A 13,978-nucleotide genomic window follows, 5' to 3' on the forward strand; every position below is an offset into this window, starting at 1 on the left:
CTACCCGCAGCAGATCCTCACCATACCGTCGGATCAGCCAGCATTTTCTGTTTCAGCCCGCTGTTTCCAGATTTCAGCACCTGCGTTTTCAGCGCATCGTCGTCGAGTCGTCGCCATCGCCATCCTCGCCGACAATGTCAGTATTCAGCAGCAATTCAGAGTTTCCAGATTTCAGCATTTTCAGCCCTAGCGTTTTCAGTTTCAGCCCATCGTTGTCGTCATCGTCATCATTGTCGTCGATATCGTCGGCAAGTCCATTTCATCTAGACCATTGCACTAGATTTGTTGATCCGAAATGTAAGACTTCAATAAATCCAAACCATTGAATTGGCTATCTCAGATTGCCCATCTCTCTAAGGGTGGAATGAGGATGAGAACTGCAAACGCCTGCCAATGTTCTCCCAGATTGCCCTCCAAAACAAACTCGTGAATTGGAGATCTCTGTCCGAGACTATCGACTCAGGCATGCCATGTAACCGAAAAATCTGAGAGCTGAACACTCTCGCGAAATGGTCATGTCACGTGACACATCCAGCCCTATGTGTCCGTGGACAAGCTACAGCGTGACCAGGGTTCGGTCAATCCAGTCAGTCTAGATTAGAAGTGATCTGGCACTTTTGTGAGTCTTCGTAGAACGTGCATGCCCAGTCACTTAGTGTAGATGCATATCCTCTAGTTGCACACAGCATGATCATAAGCATTCCCATCAGAATCCTTCGAGGAAATTTTCCAGTGCATTTAGCCTATTTTCCCTATTTTTGTCATTTTTCACTTATTATTTTTAAGTGACTTTTGTTGAAAAGTAGGTAGGGCAAATTGAGTAAGTTTGTATATAAGCAAACCTAGACTAGCACTAAATGGCAGAAGAGGCAACAGGAGCCAAGCTCAGCAGGCAACTTCTCCAACAAGACCTTGGTGGACTTCCCTCCAAGCAAGACTCAGATCTAGCGTTTTCTTCATCAAGCACCATCGCCACCCATAGCATCCGCCTGACGTTTCCATCAAAAGGATCATCGCCACATACTCAGACCTAGCGTTTTTCTGCAAACTCTCATGCCTGGCGTTTTTCCCCATGCCTAGCGATTTCGAGGAGCTACAACACTAGCGTTTTTGCAAACCACAACGTTGCAAATTTGCAACCTGTACAACCTCAGTAGGCAGAGTTTTGCAGCAGTAGAAGACCTGCAAATTCAGCCCTAAAGAGTAGCAGATTCAACCCGGAAAGACCAGCAGTTTTCAGCCCTTAAGAACCTCAGTTTTCAGCCCTAAACCTGCAGAATTTCAGCGACAAAGACCTACAGAAACAGCCCCCAAAATCAGCGTTTTTGGACTAGTCGCAGATTTCAGCCCATAGCGTTTTTGGACAGCAAATAAAAGATTGCAGATTTCAGCCCTTAGGTCGGTCTCGTCGTCCCCGTCGTCCTCGTCGTCATCGCCGACATGGCCTAGACTTGCATCAGTCTCATGCATACAATTTGTACCAGTTTGTGCAATCATAAGTAGACCACTCTCGCCGACGAGAGTGGGGCCTTCGGAGGAGGGTTTTACAACGTCTCTGGTGTCGTATCTCTCTTCTCTCTCTATCTCTCAGTCTCATTCACTTGCACGCACAGTGTCCATTCACTTTGTATGTGATCATAGCATTCTCTGATTAAGAACGGAAGGCTCTCCCTTCCATAAGAACAAAAGGAACTTTGAGCACAGTTCGGAGCACTCATCTTGAGCAAAGCGCAAACATTCATTCCGCTGCACCTTACATTGGTATCAGAGCTTTGGCAGTGTTCTGTATCAATCAAGGAAAGAATCACAAGAATCACAAGAATCTTTTTTGCTTGTTGCGGTCGCACGAACCCAAGTTCGCTTGGGCATGTCAATTCCTAATCGTGTTTTTGAAGAGTGACAGGAATCCCAAGAAAGAAGGGCTTGTCCAGCCTCCCCTTGTGTCTCTTTTCACTCATTGAGAGCGGATCGTGCACGTAGCGGCCGGCCAATCGACGTGAGGTGGGAAGAAGCAACATTGGTGTGAGCGCAAGGCCGCCAAGGGGTGCGCCCGCGGAAAAGAGTAGAACTTGGGTGAAGAGAAGATCCTTCTCAAACACGGTTTGCAAGCGAAAGAAAACCTCAAGAACCTCAAGACCCTCAAGCACCAAAGAACCCAAGACCCCCAAGAACCCAAGTCCCTCGTGGACTTAAGAACCAAAGATCATAGTGCATGGTCATCACTCGAAGCAGAATGGATACTTCGCTTGGAGGTGATGAGCATGAGAGAGGCGAAGAAGAAATTTCCCCACCAGGAGGTTTTTCTGACCCTCCCCCTTCCCCATCTACGTCAAGGATTGCGCTAACTCCTATGGAGGAGTTGGACCAAGAAATAGAAGCAGAAAGAAAGGCCTACGAAGAAGAAATGGCAGCCATAGAGCGTCAGTACGACTTGGAAGAAAAAGAAAGTCAAGCAAGATTTGATCGCGAGAACAAAGCAAGAATGCAAGAGATGTTGCGACTCTTTTCTCAATTTCAGGCACAGATGCAAGAGATTCGGGAAACGGAGACTCTCTCAGTCTCTTCTTCTCCAAAGCGGGACACACAGGATTTGCATGATTGTGAGAAGCAGGATGATTTGGATGACAATGATTTGCATGATGATTTGGATGTTAATGATTTGCATGATCAAGATGTGATCTGTCACAAGTATGATGATTTGCATGATCAAGATGTGATTTCTCACAAGCATGATGAGTTGCATGAAGATGATGTGATTGTTCACAAGGATGATGTGTTAGTGGATGCTTTTTCTAGCGAAGCTAACCTCCTTGTAAATTCGATCAATCACAAAGCACCGATCTTGGCTTTCGAGTCGAGGTCCAAAGAACCCCCACAGGACGATTCGATCATTCAGGAAGAACCGATCTTGGCTTTCGAGCCTAGGTCCAAAGAACCCTTACAAGAAGTATTATGTGTTCGCATGATTGATACGTACGCATTGTTCGAGTGTTTCATTCGTGATTGTTTCCTGTATTTTAGTCAGCGTCTTTATGTGATCCCTTTTCCTAGGCATGACATATTGTACGTTGAGCACGTTTCACTCATGAATGAGCACGGATGTATGCGGATTTTTCATGAAAAGCTGAAAAGTATGCATTCAAGGAAGTCACATTCCATGTCTCTTCCTTGGCACGACACAATCGTAGAAAGAGCACATAGAAGTATGAGCACCAAGCATGGGCATTTCTGTTGTGAATTGCCATAGTTCATTGCTCTAGATCATACAAGAAAGATTTGATCTGGAGAGACAACGCTCGCTGCTGCTGTATCCCCTGCACTGCGCCCCCCCCTTCCCCCCCCCCCTCCCGTCGCTGCCCGCCTGCCCTCTCTCTGCCCCCCCCCGCCAGCCCTCGCTGCCCCCTTGCTGCCCTACGTGTCCGCGCGCTGCCCCTCCCCAGCTGTGGCAGTTCGCGGCACTGCCGCTGCTACAGCCCCACTGCCGCCCCTGCCGCCGCTTCCATCCGCTGCCGACCCCCCCTGTTGCGCCGCTCCCGCCATTGCCCCCGCCCGTTGCTGCTCGCGCTCTCGCAGTAGCCGTCTCCACCCGCTGCCCCTCCCCCCCCCCGACCCGCCTGCTTTTTTCTCCTCACAATTACATCCTGCACATCGGTACTCTCAGCATTGACTCCGTTTTTGGGGCAGTGCCTAGCCTGTCAAGTTGCAGATTCCGCCCGCCATCCTCTTCTTACGTCACAGCAGTAGACACAGATGGAGGCTCCAGCTTCGCCACAGAGGGACTCGCCTGAAGCCCCCTCGCCCGACCCCGCTGAGCCCACCATTTGACTTGCTCTTTCGCCGACAGAGCAAGCGAGCCTTGCCGCAGAGGTAGAGCGCTTGCAGGCGACTTCGGTCATCTGCAAGGTTCTCGGCACCCGACCTACCAGAGGAGAGCTGCGAGACCTTCTCCAGGCCCGCCTTCTCGCAGAGGTGGGCAAGATCCTGGATGTCCAGATTCTCGGACGGGGGTACTACCAGATCGAGTTCGAGACTTCCGAGATGGCCTCCAAGGTCATAGCTATGAGTCCACTGGCCATCCGAGCATCACGCGCCCACTTTCGACAGTGGCGACATGGTTTTGACCCGACTTCGGATGTGCTAGTAGAGGAGGCAGACATCCCCATCTCAGTCTGCTTTCCGGGTTTACGGAGGGAGTACCATCCACTTCTCTCCAGGATTGGTTCCGCCATCGGGACAGTCCTGGAGACACCTCGTACGGCAGCATCAGTAGCTGCCAAGGCGGCTGGCATCCCTTCAGTTCGAGTTTTGGTAAGAGATACCCACACGCTCCCGAAGGTCATCCTTCTGCCTCGGGTAAGTGGGGGTTGGTTTAGACAGAGTGTGCAGTACTCAGGTCTCCCGAACCAGTGCTTCATTTGCAGACAGATGGGCCACCTAGCGAAGGCCTGTCGACGGAGGAGGCCACGACCTGCACCTCAGCCTCAGCCTCAGCCTCAGCCTCAGCCCCAGCCTGCCAAGGCTGGGCCGCAGCCACAACCAGCGGCACAGCGCACAGATTCAGAGCCACCCTCCGAGCCTGGGGCTCCAGCGGAGGAGGGGTGGCAGCAGGCCCGTGGCCGTCGACGCCACGGGCCACAGCGACAGCCTGGCACTCAGAGTGGCCCTCAGGTGCCTACTCAGCAGCAGTGGATTCCCACGGGAAACCGCTTTGGTCCTCTTGAGCAGGAGGAGCCCCCTACACCAGCATCCACCTCCGCTTCACCCTCGCCAGCCGCCCCCCCTTCAAAGTTCCCCTCCTCCTCCTCATCCCCCCCACCCCCCCCCCCCCCCCCCCCGCCTTCTGCTCCCGTCCACTCCCCACCTCGCCCCCCAGCCTCTGTCGCCCCACCCCGTTTCTCTTCTCCTCCGCCCCCCCCCCCCCCCCCCAGCTCCTTCTCCCCCTCCTCCTGCTTCATGCCACAGTCGACTCAGGAGACTGGTCCCTCGCCAGCGGCTAGGAGATCTCTTGGCAGCGCTTTTGCCACGAGTTGCCTAGCGAGAGAGGGTCAGCCTTTCTTGCGGCCCCCTCTGCAGATTCAGACATCTTCCCTTGCAACTATCCCTCGGGGTCTGACGAGCATTGACCTCCAACGCCGCTGGGATTTCTTCGATTACGGGTTCACTCGCTTTCTCGGCGATTCCGCAGTAGACCACGAGGCAGCCTGCTTCAGGGTCCATGCTTTGTTCCTCGCTGCTAGGGGGACAGAGGCCTTGGACTCAGCAGTTGGTTTCTCTTTCCCCCTCTATGGTAGGACCGAGACAGAGTGGTCCCACGACTCAGTGGTGGGATGGTTGTTTACACAGGTTCTGGAGTTCTCTCACCACATGGGAGAACTTGGAGTTACAGATTTGCTGCAGACTTTGTGGCCACTGGCCAAGTTTGCGGTGACACCCCCAGATTCAGCAGGATGTAGGCACATTGTGGTGTACTTTTTTGCTGATACGCAGTGTTTGCCTTGCTATGTATACATTCATGAGGACTCCTGGACAGAGGAGGTTGCTTTACGCACGGCTCACTCTGCTTGGGCTTGGGCGAGGAACTCACTGCAGCCTCGCCTATCTAGAGGACGCTCGGATGCGGATTACTTCCCATCCAAGCCAGCCTCGAAGATAGCCCGTCTTGCTGCTGCGGCAGCATCTGTTCTCTCTCGTTCCCCATGAGGATCGTCTCGTGGAACGTGCAGGGACTAGGTGGGCCCCAGTTTCAGCGACAGCGGGGCCGATTGCATCAGGAGCTTCAGCGTTGCCTTGTGGGAGGAGAGATTGATCTCCTTATGCTTCAGGAGCACCATTTGTCTGAGAGCCGCATTCGGCGATGTGATCAGATTTTGCGTGGACGTTATGATACCTTTTGGTCAGCTGCTTTTCGACCTAGAGGCATCGAGGGAGGGGTATGTATGACTATTGTAGACTCATTGCAGCAGGCCATTGTGGGCAGAGGGATTATTGTGCCAAGCAGGGCTCAGTGGATCACTATGCAGCTTCAGGGTGGCCTTGTGGGCTTCCTGAACATCTATGCGCCCAATGTGGCGAGTGCTCGTGCAGAGTTTTGGTCACAGATTGTTGAGTCCTTACCACAGGTTGACCATTGGTGTGTAGGAGGGGACTTCAACATGTTGGAGGACCCTTCTGACAGGATCGGAGGCAGCCATGCTACTGTGCATGGAGTTGAGTTAGCAGCTTGGGAGAGGTTGTGTATGACTTTGAGGGTCTTGGATACATGGCAGCATTCTGGCTTTGTGAGGCCTTCAGAGAGTCTTGCCTTCTCTAGATCGGACCGCAGAGTGGGAGGAATGAATCTATCGCGGATAGATCGCTTCTACACTAGTGACCACTTCAGTGACCTGGGGGGATCCGTGGGCATCCTTGCAGGGACTTCCTTCTCGGACCATGCACCAGTGATCCTCACAATGGCAGACAGGCAGAGGAGTGGGAGCACGATGCTTCGCATCCCAGAGCGGGTCTTGTTGGACTCAGCACTCAGAGAGAGGGTAGAGGCTCTCTGGACAGAGGGCATGGACAACCAGGCTCTACCTGCAGACAGAGTGGCGTTAGGCCTAGCTCAGCTTAGCCACTTTTTTCTCCAGGAGTCTCTGGCTCGACGGGCTGCAGTGAGAGAGGAGGAGCAACGTCTCAGACGAGGCATTGCTTCACTACAGAGGATGCAGGAGCAGCATCCAGACAGTCCATGGTTGGAGAAGCAATTACAGCAGGCCCGACAGGAGCTTGCTTGCACAGAGGAGAGGCGTCATGAGTTTGCCTTTCACCGACAGGCATCTCAGTGGACTCAGGTGGGTGACAGAGTTACAGGTGCCTTTTTGGAGACAGTGGGACCTCGGCACTCACATGCCAAGGTCAATCAGTTGAGGAGACCCGATGGGTCAGTTGCTTGTGAGCCCGAGGATATGCGTACAGTTGCTACTGACTTTTACCATGAGTTACTGTCGGTTGAGCCCCAGTCAGAGCGACAGGATGCATGCAGGGAGCAGGTTTGGGCACAGATGCCTTGTCTGGTTACTGAGGAGATGCGTCAGAGGCTAGAGACGCCTCTTCAGCTTGAGGAGCTGCACACGGCTCTTAGGGCCCTACCTCGTGGTAGCTGTCCCGGTGAGGATGGGCTGACTCCCAGTTTCTTCTTGGAGTACTGGGACCTGCTTCGCCCAGATCTTTGTAGTGCCTTTCAGTACATTCTGCACACAGGAGTGATGCCGGATAGCATGAGTGAGGGCCTGATTTACCTTATTCCAAAGGAGGGTGGCTCCTTGGATGAGATTCGACAGTGACGCCCCCATCACCATCCTCAACTCAGCCTACAAAATTCTTGCCAAGGCTCTGAGTTTGAGGATTCAGCCACTTTTGGAGAGCCTTATACATGGGACTCAGACAAGTTTTGTCAAGGAACGCAGTATCCTTGACAACATCTTCACTTTTTGGGAGGCTTCTGCCCTTGCACGGCTCGGTGGGGAGGACCTTGTGATTCTTCTTCTCGATTTTGAGAAGGCATACGACAGAGTTGATTGGGACTTTCTAGAGGGCACGCTACGCAGGATGGGCTTCTCAGATGCTTGGATCAGAGGGGTGTCAGCTTTGTACAGACAGGCTCACAGTCTGTCTTGCCCCTTTTGGCAGGAGGTAGAGGTGAGCGCTTCATGCTCACACGATCGGACAGACACGGTTGTCCTCTTGCCCCTTTTCTCTTTCTGTTCTATGTGGAGGCGATGAGCAGATTTTTGGTGTCACAGCAGGTTGGTCTGAGAGGCTTAGCACTCCCTATACGAGGAGATGAGCTTCTAGACGCTGAGTTTGCCAACGACACAGCCTTGTACTTAGAGGGCTAGGAGGCCAATCTACACAGATGTGAGCAGGCTTTGGAGACCTTCTACTGTGCATCGGGCGCATTGATCAACTGGAGAAAGACAGTGGCTTTCTCGGTTGGCAGTGCTCCTGTGCCAGATTGGATGCCAGGAGAGGGTTTCAGGCAGAGTTACCAGGGAACGCCATCCCATGGGTAGGGAACGCCGGAACGGCGTTCCAGGGGGGTTACATGGTCCGGAACGGCCAGACGTTCCGCAGGGACTTTTGGTACCAGAACAGCCCGGAACGGCTCGGAACGGTCCGGAACGACTGGGAATGGGCAGATTTTCAGATTTTGGTGATTTGTCTTGGGAGCCTTCCCCTTGTTAAATGTCCCTTCCCCCACCCCTTACCTTCACAATGCACACAAGCTTTCAAGGGCCACAGCTAAAGCTCTACCCTCTCGACTCTCGACTCTCAAGCTCTAGCCTCTTTCAAGCTTTTAAGTCTAGACTCTAGAGTATACAAGGCTAAAATCTCTCCCCCTCTCTCTCAAGCTCCCTCCCTCTCTCTCTCTCAACTTTAAGCTCTCTCTCGAGTCTCTTCCCCCTTCCCTCTCTCCCCCTCTCAAGCTTTCAAGTCTACACGACACACGTTTGTCATAGTATGATTGAATGGTCTTCAAATCAAGTGTTTTGTGAGTGTTAAGAGTCAAAGGACTCTGATACTACTACTATTCAATCACAAAGAGCTTGAAATTGCATTATTTGGGTGTTTTTATGCCTCCCGTTCCGCGCCGTTCCCGTTCCGGGCCCCTCCCCGTTCCGCGGGGGATCTCGTCGTCGTTCCCGTTCCGCGTTCCGGGTAACTATGGTTTCAGGTGGATTCCTCCAGGGACTGCAGTTCGGTACTTGGGTTGTCAGGTTGGTTTGGACTTGTCCCCCGAGCAGCAGATTGCTCCTCTTCTCCTGTCCATCAGGAGAAAGCTGTTACATTGGAGCTCAGCACGACTTTCGCTGACTGGTAGAGTAGTAGTTCCCAACCAGGTGTTGTTGGCAACTATGTGGTACATCACTTCTTGCTGGATCTTCTCGAGTTCTTGTATCAGCCAGGTAGAGAGGCTGATCAAGAACTTCCTTTGGTCAGGTCGCGATACTCAGATTGCCCAAGCCAAGGTGGCTTGGTCGGTCATCACACTTCCTTGTTCTTAAGAAGGGCTTGGGATCATTGATCCTGTACAGCAGAGCAGAGCCCTTCTTGGGAAGTTTGTCGTCAGAGGACTTCTTCCAGGCGAGGAGCCCTGGAAGGAATTCTTGTTGCAGAGGGTTCGTGCCAAGGTGCCTCAGTCAGGAGGCCCTTGGCAACCTTCGACCAGATGGATCTTTACAGAGTTGCGCCGAGTTGGTTTGAGCAGGAGACTGGAGGACAGACTATCTGTGAGTTTGCTTCGATCTTGGGAGCTCTTACGGCGTGGCCTAGAGCAGAGACAGCCGACGTGCACGGAGGAGCGCCTACGGCAGCCCCTCGTCTGGAACCCCATGGTTAGCACTCAGAGAGGCCACTTGGTTGGGAGTCGACCTCATGTTTCTTGGGGTCCCATGGCGGCAGGTCCAGCGCGTTCTCTAGGTGACTGGCTAGAGTTCACAGGTTTGTCAGAGGAGGTGCAGGCTGTCCAGCTACAGGGCATGAGAGGGGTGCAGAGCATGTGTCAGGACATCTCAGAGTCACTTCCAGCTGAGTGGCTCACGCCTCTCGAGCCAGTAGCACCCCGGTGAATGGGAGCCTTCACACGACTGGAGGTTCTCATTTCAGTCAGGGCTTGCTCAAAGACTGTCCCAACCCTGTTCTTCGAGCTTCAGGGTGGGGGACGATTACAGCGAGTTGCAGTAGAGGCCCCGCAAGTAGCAGAGTGCTGCTTCCAGAGCATCCGAGTTGTGGGCATCTGTGGCAGGACTTGCGTCATAGACCCTGACCCAACAACTCTTGAGACTGGACACTGGAGGCTATGGGCTGGGGAGTGCTGTCCACTGGCACGAGTACAGTGGGATCCTGGTGAGTGGGTATGGAGGGACCCCTTCTCTTCTACAGACCGCCCAAGAGTCCCCTTCTTTCAGTACACTGTTCGGCTTGGACGTCATATACTTGCAGCACAGAGAGAGGCCCGCCCCGCTGCAGCACGTCATTGGCAGGAGGAGGGCCTCACAGTCGAGTTCTTAGCAGCTTTTTGGTAGAGGCTGTGGGACTCCAGACAGCCAAGGCGCGTCACCTTGTTCCAATGGCTAGTCGCACACAGAGCCACAGCAGTAGGAAGCTGGCTTGCGTATAGTGGTCTCTCGGCCGCATGTGCAGCCTGTGACCATTTGGTGGAGAGTCAGCGTTACTGTCTGTGGGACTGTCCCTCGACCCAGCATGTGTGGCTACGTGTTCTTCGGCTGATGCCTGTCCTCTCCACGGCTCGACAGTACACTTGGGGGGCAGCGGCTTGGTCCACCCTCACGGGCCCAGCACTTCAGTTTGAGCTATCTTCCACCAGCAGGATGATAGTGATACAGGGGGGGCGACCTACACTCCAGCCTGCTACAGAGCTTACTCCACAGGAGTCGTGCAGTGAGAGAGAGGAGTGTTGGGAGCTCATCAGCGGCCTAGCTCTCTGGTTCATCTGGCGGGCCCGCTGTTTCCGCATCTTTGAGGCTCGTCCTGTGCCACCAGCAGAGACTGTTCGTGACTTTTGGCTAGAGCTGATCCATACTCTCAGAGGACAGCTTGAGGGACAACAGGGCGGCTCCGACCGCATGCGGGAGCGCCGCGAGGCTTTTCTTCGACTCTGGCGCCCTGGGCCTTTCTACACCATAGTCCAGGGGGTGCTCAGATGGCACTACTGTCCACCTGTGTGGCTCTTCCCTCCTCCCATCTCCTGATTTAGCCTCATTGTATATATGTTGTTTTTTCGTTGGGAGAGTCTCCCCATCATGCTTGTTGTAGCCCTCTCTCACAGAGGTGGATGTAGCCCTATGGGCAGTTTTGATTACCTAATAGAAGGATCTATTTCTAGGAAAAAAAAAAAAAAAGATTTGATCTCATTGTTTGTGTGTGTGTGGTGAACGGTTTGGCACTCCGTCTATTTGTTCATCTATATTGCATGCACAGTGTTAGGAAGACAAGATTTTTTCCAGTCATTTTACATGGGATAGGTATGTTCATGATTTTGTGTTGGAAATGGATTCAGGAATTTTCAGCCATGGAGATTCTTGAAGAAGAAAGAAGCACGACTCTCGACGAAGTTGAAGCATTGAAGGAGCCACACAAGACTTTGTGTCGCTTTCAGCGCGGCCCAAAGAAGCAAGCGTTGCAGACCTTTATGAAGTTCAACTACCGCACGACCCACAGATCAGAGTGGGCCGGCGAAGAGTCCCTTCCAAGATTCCGGATGCTATTGGCGATCTCCCTCGACGCCATACCGTTCGGTACCAGTACCTCACTTTGAAAAGGAGGGGATGTCACGTGACACATCCAACCCTATGTGTCCGTGGACAAGCTACAGCATGACCAAGGTTCAGTCAGTCCAGTCAGTCTAGATTAGAAGTGATCTGGCACTTTTGTGAGTCTATTCGTAGACCATGCATGCCTAGTCACTTAGTGTAGATGCATATCCTCTGGTTGCACACAGCATGATCATAAGCATTCCCATCAAAATCCTTCAAGGGGATTTTCCAATGCATTTAGCCTATTTTCCCTATTTTTGACATTTTTCACTTATTATTTTTAAGTGACTTTTGTTGAAAAGTAGGTAGGGCAAATTGAGTAAGTTTGTATATAAGCAAACCTAGACTAGCACTAAATGGCAGAAGAAGCAACAGGAGCCAAGCTCAGCAGGCAACTTCTCCAACAAGACCTTGGTGGACTTCCCTCCAAGCAAGACTCAGATCTAGCGTTTTCTTCATCAAGCACCATCGCCACCCATAGCATCAGCCTGGAGTTTCCATCAGAAGGATCATCGCTACACACTTAGACCTAGCGTTTTTCTGCAAACTCTCATGCCTGGTGTTTTTCCCCATGCCTAGCGTTTTTGAGGAGCTACAACACTAGCGTTTTTGCATACCACAGCGTTGCAGATTTGCAATCTTTACAACCTCAGTAGGCAGAGTTTTGCAAGAGTAGAAGACCTGCAAATTCAGCCCTAAAGAGTAGCAGATTCAACCCGGAAAGACCAGCAGTTTTCAGCCCTTAAGAACCTCAGTTTTCAGCCCTAAACCTGCAGAATTTCAGCGACAAAGACCTACAGAAACAGCCCCCAAAATCAGCGTTTTTGGACTAGTCGCAGATTTCAGCCCATAGCGTTTTTGGACAGCAGATAAAAGATTGCAGATTTCAGCCCTTAGGTCGGTCTCGTCGTCCCCGTCATCATCGCCGACATAGCCTAGACTTGCATCAGTCTCATGCATACAGTTTGTACCAGTTTGTGCAATCATAAGTAGACCACTCTCGCCGACGAGAGTGGGGCCTTCGGAGGAGGGTTTTACAACGTCTCTGGTGTCGTATCTCTCTTCTCTCTCTATCTCTAAGTCTCATTCACTTGCACGCACAGTGTCCATTCACTTTGTATGTGATCATAGCATTCTCTGATTAAGAACGGAAGGCTCTCCCTTCCATAAGAACAAAAGGAACCTTGAGCACAGTTCGGAGCACTCATCTTGAGCAAAGCGCAAACATTCATTCCGCTCCACCTTACAGGTCAGGCTTGACCGTCTTCTTTATCTGAATAAAGTGAGCTTGCTTGCTAATCTTTCAATGACTGTCCAAATGGCATTGTGCCCACTTTGGGTCTTGGTAAGATCAAAAATGAAATCCATAGCAATGCTTTCCTAGGGGCAGGAGGGAATGGGTAAAGGTTGTAGAAGTCTTGGTGCCTTATGCCTGTCAAACTTTACCTTTTGGCATACTAAGCAATTGCGAACAAAGTCGTCCACATCCTTTTTGAGCCTCGGCCAGTAAAAGTAACGCTCAACACCTTTCAAGGTGGTATCTATGCCACGGCAACTTGAAAAGGATGGACAATGGCACTATGTCAAAACCTTTTCCCTCAACGGTTGTGTAACCGTCCCGTATGGAATAGCCTGTAACTGTCTCCCCGCTCTGTATCCGCCTAAAGATGTCTGCAAAGACAAAATCTGTGGCGTATTGATCTACCATATCCTCGAAAGCTTCAATGATGGATCGCAAAAGTAGCCAGAACCAAGGGCTTCCGAGACAATGCATATGCCACTAAGTTCTTATGTCCCTGTACATGGACTATCTGGAAGTGCAACTCTGACAAGATGTTAGACCACCTCATCTATTTTTCCAAAAGCTGCTTCTGCGACAAGAAGTAGCATGAGCTATGATGGTCTGTAAAGACAATGAAGTCAGCTCCGAGTAGATAGTGTCGCCATTGAGAGCATGGATAACTGCCAACAGCTCTTTTTCGTAAATTTGTGCAACCAATTCAGGACGTGAAAACATCCTACTCTCATAAGCAATGACATGGCCTTCTTGCATCAAAACTGCTCCCAAACTGCGACCACAAGCATCACAATAAACTTCAAATGGTTTTTGCGAGTCTGGCAAGGCCAACATTAGTCCCGTTGTCAGCTTTTCCTTGAGAGTTTGAAAGGCTGTAATCTCTTCTTGTCACGTGACACATCCAACCCTACGTGTTCGTGGACAAGCTACAGCATGATCAGGGTTCAGTTCAGTCTAGTCAGTCTAGAATAGGAAGTGATCTGGCACTTTTGTGAGTGTTCGCAGACCGTGCATGTCCAAACACTTAGATTAGATGCATATCCTCTGGTTGCACACAGCATGACCATTAGATTCCAGTCAAATTCCATCAGTAGCATTTTTACAGTGCATAGACCTATTTTCCCTATTTTTGACATTTTTCACTTATTATTTTTAAGTGACTTTTGTTGGAAAGTAGGTAGGGCAATTTTGCTAAGTTAATATATAAGCAAACCACAACTAGCACTTTCTGGCAGAAGAGGCAGCAGGAGCACCTTGCTCAACAAGCAACTTCTCAGCAAGACCAACCCCCGCGACTACTCTGGCGTTTTCTCCACAGAAGACCTAGCGTTTTTGCATCAGATCAGCCTTGGCGATTTGTGCACAG

The 13,978-nt window shown here is 51.5% G+C and overlaps 1 protein-coding gene and 1 pseudogene across 1 annotated transcript in view; one reads left to right on the forward strand and one right to left on the reverse strand.

Annotated features, from left to right (window-relative positions):
• LOC147458189 (uncharacterized) overlaps positions 1-13,978 on the reverse strand; it is a 90,318-nt gene that overhangs the window by 46,573 nt on the left and 29,767 nt on the right. The gene's annotated exons all lie outside the window — the stretch shown is intronic.
• Positions 9,432-12,592, forward strand: LOC147458190 (uncharacterized; annotated as a pseudogene).

The sequence above is a fragment of the Adiantum capillus-veneris genome, chromosome 5 (assembly GCF_014529385.1).
Source record: "Adiantum capillus-veneris isolate H3 chromosome 5, ASM1452938v2, whole genome shotgun sequence".
Lineage (NCBI taxonomy): Eukaryota > Viridiplantae > Streptophyta > Polypodiopsida > Polypodiales > Pteridaceae > Adiantum > Adiantum capillus-veneris.